Below are 18,914 nucleotides of genomic sequence, written 5' to 3' on the forward strand. Positions count from 1 at the left end.
CTTCCATATCATGATGGTTTAAAATTGTATCAACCAATGTTTTCTGCTGAAAAGATATCATCTATTTTTTTCTATTTTTGGAAGAAAATATTCCTAGACATACAACAGGTGAGAACTAAGTAATTTTAAAGAAACAAATGAAATGAAAATATTCTGTAAATAGAATGAAATGAAAAGCTGTGTTTTAAATAGGAGCTAAATATTAAACAGAATTTTTGTACCAGGCATTTGAATTACTGCACCAGCTCTTTTGCCCATCAAGAGAGGCATTTAGCATTTCAGTCTTTTCCAAGGTGTTCATGATCTGCTATGCTGATCTCTGTGTGTGCCTAGGTGTGTGTGGAGGGGGGGGCATATGAAGGGGAGTGTGTATGTTTGCTTTACAATTGTTGTGGCAGATTCATGCCTCAGCTCCACATTTTGTTTTAAAAAGGTCACACCGAGTGGATATGAAGTTTACTATCAACAAGAGATCGATTCCCAAATCATCCATTTGACTCTCCCTTATAAATCATGTGCTTTGTTGCATATTTTATCAAATATACTTTCAAGCCAGATGGAGGAAGGAGGATGTGGGAATCCCTCCACCATCTTGCAACTTTTATGTAAGTAGGTTTTCAAGAAAATCATCATTTCTCTTTTAAATATGTCTGGAACAGGCATGATGGTAGTGTCAACCTGTTGGAGTTTTTGTTGCTGGAAGAAGTTGTACAAAAGGATTGGTTTTTACATTGACCAGTTACTGAATCAAGCGCAGGAATACATTGGAAATTTAGCTGGGGGTTCCTTTTCCCAGCAGACTACTTCTAGAACGAGCTTGTACACTGAAGCTGACTCTTTTGCTCTCTTTTTGTTTCTTTCCTATTTTCTTGGCTTCTTTGCCACTATCTAGACAATTTTGGAACTTTGTTCCCAACTAAAATGGTTTCAATAGTCTGATTGTGATCATACATTTTTACAAGGAATTTTTAAAATCTTTCCTCGAGTCCAGAAAGTCAAGGACTTAGATCTTTTTCTTCCCTTATCAATATTGCCATGAAATTGATAAATAAAGACCAACTCTTTATTTTTGTTTTTAACCCACGTAGATAATTCCCATCCATTAATCCATTTTGTGGACCAATAGCTGCCATTCTGATGGAAGCTGTCACTTCTTAACAATAGGCATTCTGTGACTATGTTGACTGCACTTTGGGTGAAGATCCTAACTGGTCTTAGATATACATAGGGAGAAATTTGTTCAGCCAGTGTCAGTCTTAAGCATGCGTATCAGAAGATCTTTCTAGAGCTGGGAATTTTCCCATGAAAGGGATTCAGTTAGGGAAGAGACACTTGTGCCAGAGTTTTACATTCTTCTTGAACACTGCTTAAGGAACTTAGATGCCATGTCCATTTGGATCTCTGTCTGCACAGAACTTTGTCATGCCAGCGCTTTGAAATGCATCTTGAAGAGAATTCACTAGCACAGAATGAAAGAGAGTGGAAGGGGTTGGTGGGGCTAACCAGGCCCAACCCCCCTGCCTAAACCAGGATACCTAGAGCCTCTTGCCCAGGATTCTATCTGGGTGTACTTTTAATGTCTTCAAAGATCCAGGCTCCACAATCTTTCTGGGCAGTCTGTGCCGTGGTTCAGTCACCCTGACAGTAAAGAAACATTTACTGATGTTCAAAGGCAATCTCCTGTATTTCAGTGTGTGCCCACTGCCTCTTGTCTTTTCCCTCAGCATCACTGAAAAGACACTGATTCCCTCCCCTTTGCACTATTGCTTCCATATGTATGTGTGATGCCATGTAGAGGTATGTCAAAAACCTCCCTGAAGCCCAGGCAGATAATATTCCCTTCATCTACCAGTCAAGTTGATTCATCAGAGGAGTTTAAAGTGATGTTCAGCATGAAATTCCCCTGAAAAATCATGCTAACTACATTATTTGGTCATCTGTCATGTGCCTGGCAAGGATTTCCAGGAAGAGCTGCTTCATCAACTTCCTGGGGATAAAAAAGAGGCTGGCTGGTTTGTACTATGGCGAGTCCTCTTAATTGCCTTTTTTGAAGATGGGTGTCATTTGCTAACATCCACTCTTTAGCTCCTCTTCTCATCTACACCTCGGCAAAAAGCTTTTCCACTATGTCTGGCTAGGAAAAACTGTGCCAGCACAGAAAACATCTCCCATCGTGTTCTAGAAGTTGCACGGATGTCTGCCAAGTGTTTGGCAGGAAGAAAAGAAAAGTTGTCCAAAACAGCTTCCAATCGAATGTTCCTGTGATTGGAAAAGTCAGGAGAGTGCAAAGGTACTGTTTTCTATCAGTTGGCAAGGTGCGCACACAATCCCAGTGTTGTACAGCTTGCTTCTTCACCTTCCCGAAGCTGCCGCTCTCGCCGGCTGCCGGAGCCCAAGAAGCGGCTTCTTCGCGCAAAGACGATTGTGCCGCTCACAGTGCTCTCCTTAGCGCGGCTTCTGCCGAAAGACGCCCGGCAGCGGCTCTTACCTCCGGAGAGCATCCTACCTTCGTCTTTAGCTCCTCTTCTCATCTACACCTCGGCAAAACGCTTTTCCACTATGTCTGGCTAGGAAAAACTGTGCCAGCACAGAAAACATCTCCCATCGTGTTCTAGAAGTTGCACGGATGTCTGCCAAGTGTTTGGCAGGAAGAAAAGAAAAGTTGTCCAAAACAGCTTCCAATCGAATGTTCCTGTGATTGGAAAAGTCAGGAGAGTGCAAAGGTACTGTTTTCTATCAGTTGGCAAGGTGCGCACACAATCCCAGTGTTGTACAGCTTGCTTCTTCACCTTCCCGAAGCTGCCGCTCTCGCCGGCTCCCGGAACCGAAGAAGCGGCTTCTTCGCGCAAAGACGATTGTGCCGCTCACAGTGCTCTCCTTAGCGCGGCTTCTGCCGAAAGACGCCCGGCAGCGGCTCTTACCTCCGGAGAGCATCCTACCTTCGTCTTTCGCGTCTTTTGTAGTCTACATCTTAGCAAAACGCTTCTCCACTATGTCTGGCTAGGAAAAACTGTGCCAGCACAGAAAACATCTCCCATCGTGTTCTAGAAGTTGCACGGATGTCTGCCAAGTGTTTGGCAGGAAGAAAAGAAAAGTTGTCCAAAACAGCTTCCAATCGAATGTTCCTGTGATTGGAAAAGTCAGGAGAGTGCAAAGGTACTGTTTTCTATCAGTTGGCAAGGTGCGCACACAATCCCAGTGTTGTACAGCTTGCTTCTTCACCTTCCCGAAGCTGCCGCTCTCGCCGGCTGCCGGAACCGAAGAAGCGGCTTCTTCGCGCAAAGACGATTGTGCCGCTCACAGGGCTCTCCTTAGCGCGGCTTCTGCCGAAAGACGCCCGGCAGCGGCTCTTACCTCCGGAGAGCATCCTACCTTCGTCTTTCGCGTCTTTTGTAGTCTACATCTTAGCAAAACGCTTCTCCACTATGTCTGGCTAGGAAAAACTGTGCCAGCACAGAAAACATCTCCCATCGTGTTCTAGAAGTTGCACGGATGTCTGCCAAGTGTTTGGCAGGAAGAAAAGAAAAGTTGTCCAAAACAGCTTCCAATCGAATGTTCCTGTGATTGGAAAAGTCAGGAGAGTGCAAAGGTACTGTTTTCTATCAGTTGGCAAGGTGCGCACACAATCCCAGTGTTGTACAGCTTGCTTCTTCACCTTCCCGAAGCTGCCGCTCTCGCCGGCTGCCGGAGCCCAAGAAGCGGCTTCTTCGCGCAAAGACGATTGTGCCGCTCACAGTGCTCTCCTTAGCGCGGCTTCTGCCGAAAGACGCCCGGCAGCGGCTCTTACCTCCGGAGAGCATCCTACCTTCGTCTTTCGCGTCTTTTGTAGTCTACATCTTAGCAAAACGCTTTTCCACTATGTCTGGCTAGGAAAAACTGTGCCAGCACAGAAAACATCTCCCATCGTGTTCTAGAAGTTGCACGGATGTCTGCCAAGTGTTTGGCAGGAAGAAAAGAAAAGTTGTCCAAAACAGCTTCCAATCGAATGTTCCTGTGATTGGAAAAGTCAGGAGAGTGCAAAGGTACTGTTTTCTATCAGTTGGCAAGGTGCGCACACAATCCCAGTGTTGTACAGCTTGCTTCTTCACCTTCCCGAAGCTGCCGCTCTCGCCGGCTGCCGGAACCGAAGAAGCGGCTTCTTCGCGCAAAGACGATTGTGCCGCTCACAGTGCTCTCCTTAGCGCGGCTTCTGCCGAAAGACGCCCGGCAGCGGCTCTTACCTCCGGAGAGCATCCTACCTTCGTCTTTCGCGTCTTTTGTAGTCTACATCTTAGCAAAACGCTTCTCCACTATGTCTGGCTAGGAAAAACTGTGCCAGCACAGAAAACATCTCCCATCGTGTTCTAGAAGTTGCACGGATGTCTGCCAAGTGTTTGGCAGGAAGAAAAGAAAAGTTGTCCAAAACAGCTTCCAATCGAATGTTCCTGTGATTGGAAAAGTCAGGAGAGTGCAAAGGTACTGTTTTCTATCAGTTGGCAAGGTGCGCACACAATCCCAGTGTTGTACAGCTTGCTTCTTCACCTTCCCGAAGCTGCCGCTCTCGCCGGCTGCCGGAGCCCAAGAAGCGGCTTCTTCGCGCAAAGACGATTGTGCCGCTCACAGGGCTCTCCTTAGCGCGGCTTCTGCCGAAAGACGCCCGGCAGCGGCTCTTACCTCCGGAGAGCATCCTACCTTCGTCTTTCGCGTCTTTTGTAGTCTACACCTCGGCAAAAAGCTTTTCCACTATGTCTGGCTAGGAAAAACTGTGCCAGCACAGAAAACATCTCCCATCGTGTTCTAGAAGTTGCACGGATGTCTGCCAAGTGTTTGGCAGGAAGAAAAGAAAAGTTGTCCAAAACAGCTTCCAATCGAATGTTCCTGTGATTGGAAAAGTCAGGAGAGTGCAAAGGTACTGTTTTCTATCAGTTGGCAAGGTGCGCACACAATCCCAGTGTTGTACAGCTTGCTTCTTCACCTTCCCGAAGCTGCCGCTCTCGCCGGCTCCCGGAACCGAAGAAGCGGCTTCTTCGCGCAAAGACGATTGTGCCGCTCACAGTGCTCTCCTTAGCGCGGCTTCTGCCGAAAGACGCCCGGCAGCGGCTCTTACCTCCGGAGAGCATCCTACCTTCGTCTTTCGCGTCTTTTGTAGTCTACATCTTAGCAAAACGCTTCTCCACTATGTCTGGCTAGGAAAAACTGTGCCAGCACAGAAAACATCTCCCATCGTGTTCTAGAAGTTGCACGGATGTCTGCCAAGTGTTTGGCAGGAAGAAAAGAAAAGTTGTCCAAAACAGCTTCCAATCGAATGTTCCTGTGATTGGAAAAGTCAGGAGAGTGCAAAGGTACTGTTTTCTATCAGTTGGCAAGGTGCGCACACAATCCCAGTGTTGTACAGCTTGCTTCTTCACCTTCCCGAAGCTGCCGCTCTCGCCGGCTCCCGGAACCGAAGAAGCGGCTTCTTCGCGCAAAGACGATTGTGCCGCTCACAGGGCTCTCCTTAGCGCGGCTTCTGCCGAAAGACGCCCGGCAGCGGCTCTTACCTCCGGAGAGCATCCTACCTTCGTCTTTCGCGTCTTTTGTAGTCTACATCTTAGCAAAACGCTTCTCCACTATGTCTGGCTAGGAAAAACTGTGCCAGCACAGAAAACATCTCCCATCGTGTTCTAGAAGTTGCACGGATGTCTGCCAAGTGTTTGGCAGGAAGAAAAGAAAAGTTGTCCAAAACAGCTTCCAATCGAATGTTCCTGTGATTGGAAAAGTCAGGAGAGTGCAAAGGTACTGTTTTCTATCAGTTGGCAAGGTGCGCACACAATCCCAGTGTTGTACAGCTTGCTTCTTCACCTTCCCGAAGCTGCCGCTCTCGCCGGCTCCCGGAACCGAAGAAGCGGCTTCTTCGCGCAAAGACGATTGTGCCGCTCACAGTGCTCTCCTTAGCGCGGCTTCTGCCGAAAGACGCCCGGCAGCGGCTCTTACCTCCGGAGAGCATCCTACCTTCGTCTTTCGCGTCTTTTGTAGTCTACATCTTAGCAAAACGCTTTTCCACTATGTCTGGCTAGGAAAAACTGTGCCAGCACAGAAAACATCTCCCATCGTGTTCTAGAAGTTGCACGGATGTCTGCCAAGTGTTTGGCAGGAAGAAAAGAAAAGTTGTCCAAAACAGCTTCCAATCGAATGTTCCTGTGATTGGAAAAGTCAGGAGAGTGCAAAGGTACTGTTTTCTATCAGTTGGCAAGGTGCGCACACAATCCCAGTGTTGTACAGCTTGCTTCTTCACCTTCCCGAAGCTGCCGCTCTCGCCGGCTCCCGGAACCGAAGAAGCGGCTTCTTCGCGCAAAGACGATTGTGCCGCTCACAGTGCTCTCCTTAGCGCGGCTTCTGCCGAAAGACGCCCGGCAGCGGCTCTTACCTCCGGAGAGCATCCTACCTTCGTCTTTCGCGTCTTTTGTAGTCTACATCTTAGCAAAACGCTTCTCCACTATGTCTGGCTAGGAAAAACTGTGCCAGCACAGAAAACATCTCCCATCGTGTTCTAGAAGTTGCACGGATGTCTGCCAAGTGTTTGGCAGGAAGAAAAGAAAAGTTGTCCAAAACAGCTTCCAATCGAATGTTCCTGTGATTGGAAAAGTCAGGAGAGTGCAAAGGTACTGTTTTCTATCAGTTGGCAAGGTGCGCACACAATCCCAGTGTTGTACAGCTTGCTTCTTCACCTTCCCGAAGCTGCCGCTCTCGCCGGCTGCCGGAGCCCAAGAAGCGGCTTCTTCGCGCAAAGACGATTGTGCCGCTCACAGTGCTCTCCTTAGCGCGGCTTCTGCCGAAAGACGCCCGGCAGCGGCTCTTACCTCCGGAGAGCATCCTACCTTCGTCTTTAGCTCCTCTTCTCATCTACACCTCGGCAAAACGCTTTTCCACTATGTCTGGCTAGGAAAAACTGTGCCAGCACAGAAAACATCTCCCATCGTGTTCTAGAAGTTGCACGGATGTCTGCCAAGTGTTTGGCAGGAAGAAAAGAAAAGTTGTCCAAAACAGCTTCCAATCGAATGTTCCTGTGATTGGAAAAGTCAGGAGAGTGCAAAGGTACTGTTTTCTATCAGTTGGCAAGGTGCGCACACAATCCCAGTGTTGTACAGCTTGCTTCTTCACCTTCCCGAAGCTGCCGCTCTCGCCGGCTCCCGGAACCGAAGAAGCGGCTTCTTCGCGCAAAGACGATTGTGCCGCTCACAGTGCTCTCCTTAGCGCGGCTTCTGCCGAAAGACGCCCGGCAGCGGCTCTTACCTCCGGAGAGCATCCTACCTTCGTCTTTCGCGTCTTTTGTAGTCTACATCTTAGCAAAACGCTTTTCCACTATGTCTGGCTAGGAAAAACTGTGCCAGCACAGAAAACATCTCCCATCGTGTTCTAGAAGTTGCACGGATGTCTGCCAAGTGTTTGGCAGGAAGAAAAGAAAAGTTGTCCAAAACAGCTTCCAATCGAATGTTCCTGTGATTGGAAAAGTCAGGAGAGTGCAAAGGTACTGTTTTCTATCAGTTGGCAAGGTGCGCACACAATCCCAGTGTTGTACAGCTTGCTTCTTCACCTTCCCGAAGCTGCCGCTCTCGCCGGCTCCCGGAACCGAAGAAGCGGCTTCTTCGCGCAAAGACGATTGTGCCGCTCACAGGGCTCTCCTTAGCGCGGCTTCTGCCGAAAGACGCCCGGCAGCGGCTCTTACCTCCGGAGAGCATCCTACCTTCGTCTTTCGCGTCTTTTGTAGTCTACATCTTAGCAAAACGCTTTTCCACTATGTCTGGCTAGGAAAAACTGTGCCAGCACAGAAAACATCTCCCATCGTGTTCTAGAAGTTGCACGGATGTCTGCCAAGTGTTTGGCAGGAAGAAAAGAAAAGTTGTCCAAAACAGCTTCCAATCGAATGTTCCTGTGATTGGAAAAGTCAGGAGAGTGCAAAGGTACTGTTTTCTATCAGTTGGCAAGGTGCGCACACAATCCCAGTGTTGTACAGCTTGCTTCTTCACCTTCCCGAAGCTGCCGCTCTCGCCGGCTGCCGGAGCCCAAGAAGCGGCTTCTTCGCGCAAAGACGATTGTGCCGCTCACAGTGCTCTCCTTAGCGCGGCTTCTGCCGAAAAACGCCCGGCAGCGGCTCTTACCTCCGGAGAGCATCCTACCTTCGTCTTTCGCGTCTTTTGTAGTCTACATCTTAGCAAAACGCTTTTCCACTATGTCTGGCTAGGAAAAACTGTGCCAGCACAGAAAACATCTCCCATCGTGTTCTAGAAGTTGCACGGATGTCTGCCAAGTGTTTGGCAGGAAGAAAAGAAAAGTTGTCCAAAACAGCTTCCAATCGAATGTTCCTGTGATTGGAAAAGTCAGGAGAGTGCAAAGGTACTGTTTTCTATCAGTTGGCAAGGTGCGCACACAATCCCAGTGTTGTACAGCTTGCTTCTTCACCTTCCCGAAGCTGCCGCTCTCGCCGGCTGCCGGAGCCCAAGAAGCGGCTTCTTCGCGCAAAGACGATTGTGCCGCTCACAGTGCTCTCCTTAGCGCGGCTTCTGCCGAAAGACGCCCGGCAGCGGCTCTTACCTCCGGAGAGCATCCTACCTTCGTCTTTCGCGTCTTATGTAGTCTACATCTTAGCAAAACGCTTCTCCACTATGTCTGGCTAGGAAAAACTGTGCCAGCACAGAAAACATCTCCCATCGTGTTCTAGAAGTTGCACGGATGTCTGCCAAGTGTTTGGCAGGAAGAAAAGAAAAGTTGTCCAAAACAGCTTCCAATCGAATGTTCCTGTGATTGGAAAAGTCAGGAGAGTGCAAAGGTACTGTTTTCTATCAGTTGGCAAGGTGCGCACACAATCCCAGTGTTGTACAGCTTGCTTCTTCACCTTCCCGAAGCTGCCGCTCTCGCCGGCTCCCGGAACCGAAGAAGCGGCTTCTTCGCGCAAAGACGATTGTGCCGCTCACAGTGCTCTCCTTAGCGCGGCTTCTGCCGAAAGACGCCCGGCAGCGGCTCTTACCTCCGGAGAGCATCCTACCTTCGTCTTTAGCTCCTCTTCTCATCTACACCTCGGCAAAACGCTTTTCCACTATGTCTGGCTAGGAAAAACTGTGCCAGCACAGAAAACATCTCCCATCGTGTTCTAGAAGTTGCACGGATGTCTGCCAAGTGTTTGGCAGGAAGAAAAGAAAAGTTGTCCAAAACAGCTTCCAATCGAATGTTCCTGTGATTGGAAAAGTCAGGAGAGTGCAAAGGTACTGTTTTCTATCAGTTGGCAAGGTGCGCACACAATCCCAGTGTTGTACAGCTTGCTTCTTCACCTTCCCGAAGCTGCCACTCTCAGGAGGTAAGAGCCGCGGCCGGGCGTCTTTCGGCAGAAGCCGCGCTAAGGAGAGCCCTGTGAGCGGCACAATCGTCTTTGCGCGAAGAAGCCGCTTCTTCGGTTCCGGGAGCCGGCGAGAGCGGCAGCTTCGGGAAGGTGAAGAAGCAAGCTGTACAACACTGGGATTGTGTGCGCACCTTGCCAACTGATAGAAAACAGTACCTTAGCACTCTCCTGACTTTTCCAATCACAGGAACATTCGATTGGAAGCTGTTTTGGACAACTTTTCTTTTCTTCCTGCCAAACACTTGGCAGACATATCTGCAACTTCTAGAAAACGATGGGAGATGTTTTCTGGGCTGGCACGGTTTTTCCTAGCCAGACATAGTGGAAAAGCGTTTTGCTAAGATGTAGACTACAAAAGACGCGAAAGACGAAGGTAGGATGCTCTCCGGAGGTAAGAGCCGCTGCCGGGCGTCTTTCGGCAGAAGCCGCGCTAAGGAGAGCACTGTGAGCGGCACAATCGTCTTTGCGCGAAGAAGCCGCTTCTTGGGCTCCGGGAGCCGGCGAGAGCGGCAGCTTCGGGAAGGTGAAGAAGCAAGCTGTACAACACTGGGATTGTGTGCGCACCTTGCCAACTGATAGAAAACAGTACCTTTGCACTCTCCTGACTTTTCCAATCACAGGAACATTCGATTGGAAGCTGTTTTGGACAACTTTTCTTTTCTTCCTGCCAAACACTTGGCAGACATCCGTGCAACTTCTAGAACACGATGGGAGATGTTTTCTGTGCTGGCACAGTTTTTCCTAGCCAGACATAGTGGAAAAGCGTTTTGCTAAGATGTAGACTACAAAAGACGCGAAAGACGAAGGTAGGATGCTCTCCGGAGGTAAGAGCCGCTGCCGGGCGTCTTTCGGCAGAAACCGCGCTAAGGAGAGCCCTGTGAGCGGCACAATCGTCTTTGCGCGAAGAAGCCGCTTCTTCGGTTCCGGGAGCCGGCGAGAGCGGCAGCTTCGGGAAGGTGAAGAAGCAAGCTGTACAACACTGGGATTGTGTGCGCACCTTGCCAACTGATAGAAAACAGTACCTTTGCACTCTCCTGACTTTTCCAATCACAGGAACATTCGATTGGAAGCTGTTTTGGACAACTTTTCTTTTCTTCCTGCCAAACACTTGGCAGACATCCGTGCAACTTCTAGAACACGATGGGAGATGTTTTCTGTGCTGGCACAGTTTTTCCTAGCCAGACATAGTGGAAAAGCGTTTTGCCGAGGTGTAGATGAGAAGAGGAGCTAAAGACGAAGGTAGGATGCTCTCCGGAGGTAAGAGCCGCTGCCGGGCGTCTTTCGGCAGAAGCCGCGCTAAGGAGAGCACTGTGAGCGGCACAATCGTCTTTGCGCGAAGAAGCCGCTTCTTGGGCTCCGGCAGCCGGCGAGAGCGGCAGCTTCGGGAAGGTGAAGAAGCAAGCTGTACAACACTGGGATTGTGTGCGCACCTTGCCAACTGATAGAAAACAGTACCTTTGCACTCTCCTGACTTTTCCAATCACAGGAACATTCGATTGGAAGCTGTTTTGGACAACTTTTCTTTTCTTCCTGCCAAACACTTGGCAGACATCCGTGCAACTTCTAGAACACGATGGGAGATGTTTTCTGTGCTGGCACAGTTTTTCCTAGCCAGACATAGTGGAAAAGCGTTTTGCTAAGATGTAGACTACAAAAGACGCGAAAGACGAAGGTAGGATGCTCTCCGGAGGTAAGAGCCGCTGCCGGGCGTCTTTCGGCAGAAGCCGCGCTAAGGAGAGCACTGTGAGCGGCACAATCGTCTTTGCGCGAAGAAGCCGCTTCTTGGGCTCCGGCAGCCGGCGAGAGCGGCAGCTTCGGGAAGGTGAAGAAGCAAGCTGTACAACACTGGGATTGTGTGCGCACCTTGCCAACTGATAGAAAACAGTACCTTTGCACTCTCCTGACTTTTCCAATCACAGGAACATTCGATTGGAAGCTGTTTTGGACAACTTTTCTTTTCTTCCTGCCAAACACTTGGCAGACATCCGTGCAACTTCTAGAACACGATGGGAGATGTTTTCTGTGCTGGCACAGTTTTTCCTAGCCAGACATAGTGGAAAAGCGTTTTGCTAAGATGTAGACTACAAAAGACGCGAAAGACGAAGGTAGGATGCTCTCCGGAGGTAAGAGCCGCTGCCGGGCGTCTTTCGGCAGAAGCCGCGCTAAGGAGAGCACTGTGAGCGGCACAATCGTCTTTGCGCGAAGAAGCCGCTTCTTGGGCTCCGGCAGCCGGCGAGAGCGGCAGCTTCGGGAAGGTGAAGAAGCAAGCTGTACAACACTGGGATTGTGTGCGCACCTTGCCAACTGATAGAAAACAGTACCTTTGCACTCTCCTGACTTTTCCAATCACAGGAACATTCGATTGGAAGCTGTTTTGGACAACTTTTCTTTTCTTCCTGCCAAACACTTGGCAGACATCCGTGCAACTTCTAGAACACGATGGGAGATGTTTTCTGTGCTGGCACAGTTTTTCCTAGCCAGACATAGTGGAAAAGCGTTTTGCTAAGATGTAGACTACAAAAGACGCGAAAGACGAAGGTAGGATGCTCTCCGGAGGTAAGAGCCGCTGCCGGGCGTCTTTCGGCAGAAGCCGCGCTAAGGAGAGCACTGTGAGCGGCACAATCGTCTTTGCGCGAAGAAGCCGCTTCTTCGGTTCCGGGAGCCGGCGAGAGCGGCAGCTTCGGGAAGGTGAAGAAGCAAGCTGTACAACACTGGGATTGTGTGCGCACCTTGCCAACTGATAGAAAACAGTACCTTTGCACTCTCCTGACTTTTCCAATCACAGGAACATTCGATTGGAAGCTGTTTTGGACAACTTTTCTTTTCTTCCTGCCAAACACTTGGCAGACATCCGTGCAACTTCTAGAACACGATGGGAGATGTTTTCTGTGCTGGCACAGTTTTTCCTAGCCAGACATAGTGGAGAAGCGTTTTGCTAAGATGTAGACTACAAAAGACGCGAAAGACGAAGGTAGGATGCTCTCCGGAGGTAAGAGCCGCTGCCGGGCGTCTTTCGGCAGAAGCCGCGCTAAGGAGAGCACTGTGAGCGGCACAATCGTCTTTGCGCGAAGAAGCCGCTTCTTCGGTTCCGGGAGCCGGCGAGAGCGGCAGCTTCGGGAAGGTGAAGAAGCAAGCTGTACAACACTGGGATTGTGTGCGCACCTTGCCAACTGATAGAAAACAGTACCTTAGCACTCTCCTGACTTTTCCAATCACAGGAACATTCGATTGGAAGCTGTTTTGGACAACTTTTCTTTTCTTCCTGCCAAACACTTGGCAGACATCCGTGCAACTTCTAGAACACGATGGGAGATGTTTTCTGTGCTGGCACAGTTTTTCCTAGCCAGACATAGTGGAAAAGCGTTTTGCCGAGGTGTAGATGAGAAGAGGAGCTAAAGACGAAGGTAGGATGCTCTCCGGAGGTAAGAGCCGCTGCCGGGCGTCTTTCGGCAGAAGCCGCGCTAAGGAGAGCACTGTGAGCGGCACAATCGTCTTTGCGCGAAGAAGCCGCTTCTTGGGCTCCGGCAGCCGGCGAGAGCGGCAGCTTCGGGAAGGTGAAGAAGCAAGCTGTACAACACTGGGATTGTGTGCGCACCTTGCCAACTGATAGAAAACAGTACCTTTGCACTCTCCTGACTTTTCCAATCACAGGAACATTCGATTGGAAGCTGTTTTGGACAACTTTTCTTTTCTTCCTGCCAAACACTTGGCAGACATCCGTGCAACTTCTAGAACACGATGGGAGATGTTTTCTGTGCTGGCACAGTTTTTCCTAGCCAGACATAGTGGAAAAGCTTTTTGCCGAGGTGTAGATGAGAAGAGGAGCTAAAGAGTGGATGTTAGCAAATGACACCCATCTTCAAAAAAGGCAATTAAGAGGACTCGCCATAGTACAAACCAGCCAGCCTCTTTTTTATCCCCAGGAAGTTGATGAAGCAGCTCTTCCTGGAAATCCTTGCCAGGCACATGACAGATGACCAAATAATGTAGTTAGCATGATTTTTCAGGGGAATTTCATGCTGAACATCACTTTAAACTCCTCTGATGAATCAACTTGACTGGTAGATGAAGGGAATATTATCTGCCTGGGCTTCAGGGAGGTTTTTGACATACCTCTACATGGCATCACACATACATATGGAAGCAATAGTGCAAAGGGGAGGGAATCAGTGTCTTTTCAGTGATGCTGAGGGAAAAGACAAGAGGCAGTGGGCACACACTGAAATACAGGAGATTGCCTTTGAACATCAGTAAATGTTTCTTTACTGTCAGGGTGACTGAACCACGGCACAGACTGCCCAGAAAGATTGTGGAGCCTGGATCTTTGAAGACATTAAAAGTACACCCAGATAGAATCCTGGGCAAGAGGCTCTAGGTATCCTGGTTTAGGCAGGGGGGTTGGGCCTGGTTAGCCCCACCAACCCCTTCCACTCTCTTTCATTCTGTGCTAGTGAATTCTCTTCAAGATGCATTTCAAAGCGCTGGCATGACAAAGTTCTGTGCAGACAGAGATCCAAATGGACATGGCATCTAAGTTCCTTAAGCAGTGTTCAAGAAGAATGTAAAACTCTGGCACAAGTGTCTCTTCCCTAACTGAATCCCTTTCATGGGAAAATTCCCAGCTCTAGAAAGATCTTCTGATACGCATGCTTAAGACTGACACTGGCTGAGCAAATTTCTCCCTATGTATATCTAAGACCAGTTAGGATCTTCACCCAAAGTGCAGTCAACATAGTCACAGAATGCCTATTGTTAAGAAGTGACAGCTTCCATCAGAATGGCAGCTATTGGTCCACAAAATGGATTAATGGATGGGAATTATCTACGTGGGTTAAAAACAAAAATAAAGAGTTGGTCTTTATTTATCAATTTCATGGCAATATTGATAAGGGAAGAAAAAGATCTAAGTCCTTGACTTTCTGGACTCGAGGAAAGATTTTAAAAATTCCTTGTAAAAATGTATGATCACAATCAGACTATTGAAACCATTTTAGTTGGGAACAAAGTTCCAAAATTGTCTAGATAGTGGCAAAGAAGCCAAGAAAATAGGAAAGAAACAAAAAGAGAGCAAAAGAGTCAGCTTCAGTGTACAAGCTCGTTCTAGAAGTAGTCTGCTGGGAAAAGGAACCCCCAGCTAAATTTCCAATGTATTCCTGCGCTTGATTCAGTAACTGGTCAATGTAAAAACCAATCCTTTTGTACAACTTCTTCCAGCAACAAAAACTCCAACAGGTTGACACTACCATCATGCCTGTTCCAGACATATTTAAAAGAGAAATGATGATTTTCTTGAAAACCTACTTACATAAAAGTTGCAAGATGGTGGAGGGATTCCCACATCCTCCTTCCTCCATCTGGCTTGAAAGTATATTTGATAAAATATGCAACAAAGCACATGATTTATAAGGGAGAGTCAAATGGATGATTTGGGAATCGATCTCTTGTTGATAGTAAACTTCATATCCACTCGGTGTGACCTTTTTAAAACAAAATGTGGAGCTGAGGCATGAATCTGCCACAACAATTGTAAAGCAAACATACACACTCCCCTTCATATGCCCCCCCCTCCACACACACCTAGGCACACACAGAGATCAGCATAGCAGATCATGAACACCTTGGAAAAGACTGAAATGCTAAATGCCTCTCTTGATGGGCAAAAGAGCTGGTGCAGTAATTCAAATGCCTGGTACAAAAATTCTGTTTAATATTTAGCTCCTATTTAAAACACAGCTTTTCATTTCATTCTATTTACAGAATATTTTCATTTCATTTGTTTCTTTAAAATTACTTAGTTCTCACCTGTTGTATGTCTAGGAATATTTTCTTCCAAAAATAGAAAAAAATAGATGATATCTTTTCAGCAGAAAACATTGGTTGATACAATTTTAAACCATCATGATATGGAAGAATTCTTCTGTCCCTCTCGAAGGTGGAAGAAGCATTTGGATCACAGATCATCTACAATGAAATACTTGACATGTTTAAGATGCTTTCAATCAATTTTGATCGTCAATTGCTTATTTGTTGTAAACAGTAATTTTTCAGTGAAGGGAAAGTGTGTGTGGTATATCTACATGATATGTTCAAAGGCAGTTCCTACTAATGGCCAGGCTGAATTCCAGTAAATAATGTCCCGAATGATATTTTGCCGCCTTCTTTGGCACTTCATGAAATCTTACCCCGATGAAGTGCTGAAACACAGAGATTTTCTCTTAGAGAGTGTCTCATGTTGTAACCTATCCCATGGATTTTATGCTGTAATTCTTATCTCTTTTAAAATTTACTATCTTCTGTACAGTTTTCATGAAACTTTCTGTTACAGTAGTGAATAGCACAGATAAATGTCATTTTGTACAACTTTGAATTTACCCCAAGAGCTGAGAGAAAACTTGATCCTATACTTCAATCCGAGTTTCTTCTATAGTCCAACTTTGTTTCTCTACCATCAAGCTTCTCCTTTGTTGCTGCTCCAAGCCCCGTCCAAGGTGACCTTGAATACTTTCAGGGATGGGACACCCACAACTTCTCTGGGCAACCTGTTCCAGTGTTCCAGCACTCCCACAGTAAAAAAGGCCTTCCTTTCATCTAATATGTGTAGGAAATCATAAATCTAGGCATAGAAGCTTGGAGTGCAAATTTGAAATTCTTTGGATTTGAAGCACATTTTATATGAATACTGACTTACAGATGACTAAAAGATGTTGATGGGCATTTGAGCTGACAAGTTTTGAAAAAGTGCACGGAAATTAAAATTGAAACCACTAAAATTAAAAACTCCTTGCCATTTTCTTTTTCCTCTCCTATTCAAAATTGCATATGTCAGATATCAGTGCTTCATGCAAACCTCTCAGATGCTCTCAGAGAAAAAGCTTTTCTTTCAGACTAAGTTGCGGTTGACGTAGAACACTAGCAGGAGTGAAAGATTTTCTGGGCATTGGGGCAGCACGTTCTCCTTGGATTTGTGTGCAGAATGCATTTTATCCAAACTGGAAAATAGATCCCAGCTCTGTTCTATTCATCATTCTTACTTCATCAGGCCAGAAGATTCTGTGAAAAGTAGCCTGTGGACCTTGAAGACAGCGCATGTGAACCAGATGAGAGGTGATAGAGAAGTTGAGGGAGAGAAGAAAGAGCATATGGCTGAAACCAGAAAGTATTTCTCCACGTGATCATGGAAGATTGCAGGAGCCACTTGGTACTATCAAACCAGCCCGACTTGGCACTGGTGCCACCTTGGGTCTGGGAGCCATGTTGCATATCGTGCATTTTAAGGAGCCAGCTGGCCACACACAGCCATATGCCCCCAAACACAAACCAAGCCCTTTTCTCTGGCAAACAAAACTCAGCTGCCCTGCTTCTGGATGGCAGATTGCAGGAGCCACTTGGTACTATCAAACCAGCCCAACTTGGCACTGGTGCCACCTTGGATCTGGGAACCATCCTGTGTATCGTGGACTTTCAGGGGCCAGCCGGCCACTCTCAGCCATATGCTCCCAAACACAAACCACGGACCTTTTCTCTGGCAAACAAAAATCAGCTGCCCCACTTCTGGATGGCAGATTGCAGGAGCCACTTGGGACTATCACACCAGCACAACATGGCACTGCTGCCACCTTGGATCTGGGAACAATCCTGCGTATCGTACATATTCAGGAACCAGCCGAACACTCCCAGCCACAGGCCCCCAAACACAAACAACGGCCCATTTCCCTGGCAAACAAAACTCAGCTGCCCCGCTTCTGGATGGCAGTTTGCAGGAGCCACTTGGGACTATCAAAGCAGCCCGACTTGGTAATTGTACCATCTTGGATCTGGGAACCATCCGGCGTAACGTGGATTTTCAGGGGCCAGCCGGTCATTCCCAGCCATATGCTCCCAAACACAAACCTCGGCCCTTTTCTCTGGCAAACAAAACTCAACTGCCCCTCTTCTGGATGGCAAATTGCAGGACGCACTTGGTACTACAAAAAGAGCCCGACTTGGCAGTGGTGCCACCTTGGCTCTGGGAACCATCCTGCGTATCGAGCATTTTAAGGAGCCAGCCGGCAATTCCCAGCCGTATGCCCCAAAAAGAAACCACGGACCTTTTCTCTGGCAAAAAAAAATCATCTGTCCCACTTCTGGATGGCAGATGGCAGGAGTCACTTTGAACCATACAACCCGCCTTACTTGGCACTGGTGCCACCTTGGATCTGGGAACCATCCTGCCTATCGTTGATTTTCAGGGGCCAGCCTACCACTCTCGGCCATAGGCCCCCAAACACAAACCACAGCCCTTTTCTCTAGCAAACAAAATTTAGCTGCCCCGCTTCTGGATGGCAAATTGCAGGAGCCACTGGGTACTACAAAAACAGCCCGACTTGGCACTGGTGCCACCTTGCGTCTGGTTACCATGCGGCGTATCGTGCATTTTAAGGAGCCAGGTGGCCACTCCCAGCCATATGCCCCCAAACACAACCCACGGCCCTTTTCTCTGGCAAACAAAACTCAGCTGCCCCGCTTCTGGATGGCAGATTGCAGGAGACACTTGGTACTATCAAACCAGCCCGACTTGGCACTGGTGCCACCTTTGGTCTGGGAACCATCCTGCGTATTGTGGATTGTCACGAGACAGCCGACCACTCTCGGCCACAGACCCCAATCAAAAACAAAGGTCCGTTTCCCTGGCAAAAAAAACTCAGCTGCCCCGCTTCTGGATGGGAGATTGCAGGAGGCACTTGACACTGTCAAACGAGCCCCACTTTGTACTGGTGCCACCTTGGGTCTGGGAACCATGCTGCGTATCGTGGATTTTCAGGAGCCAGCCGGCCACTGCCAGCCACAGGCCCCCAAAAAAAACCACAGCCTTTTTCTCTGGCAAACAAAACTCAGCTGCCCCGCTTCTGGATGGCAGATTGCAGGAGCCACTTGGTACTATCAAACCAGCCCGACTTGGCACTGGTGCCACCTTGGGTCTGGGAACCATCCTGCCTATCGTGGATTTTAAGGAGCCAGCCGGCTACTCCCAGCCACAGGCCCCCAACAAAAACCACGGCCCTTTTTTCTCGCAAACAAAACTTAGCTGCCTCACTTCTGGATGGCAGATTGCAGGAGTCACTTGGTGTAATCAAACCAGCCCGACTTGGCACTGGTGCCACCTTGGGTCTGGGAACCATCCTGCGTATCGTGGATTCTAAGGAGCCAGCCGGCCACTCCCAGCCACAGGCCCCCAAACAAAATCAACGGCGCTGTTCCCTGGAAAACAAAACACGCCTGCCAACTTTTTGATGGAGTTTGCAGGAGCCACTTGGTACTATCAAACCAGCCCAACTTGGCACTGGTGCCACCATGGGTCTGGTAAACATCCTGCGTATCGTGGATTCTTAGGAGCCAGCCGGCCACTCCTAGCCACAGGCCCCCAAACAAAAACCTAGGCCTATTTCTCTGGCAAACAAAAGTAAGCTGCCCCGCTTCTGGATGGCAGATTGCAGGAGACACTTGGGACTATCAAACCAGCCCAACTTGGCACTGGTGCCACCTTGGATCTGGGAACCATGCTGTGTATCGTGGATTTTCAGGG

Source organism: Melospiza melodia, chromosome 2 (genome assembly GCF_035770615.1).
Source record: "Melospiza melodia melodia isolate bMelMel2 chromosome 2, bMelMel2.pri, whole genome shotgun sequence".
Lineage (NCBI taxonomy): Eukaryota > Metazoa > Chordata > Aves > Passeriformes > Passerellidae > Melospiza > Melospiza melodia.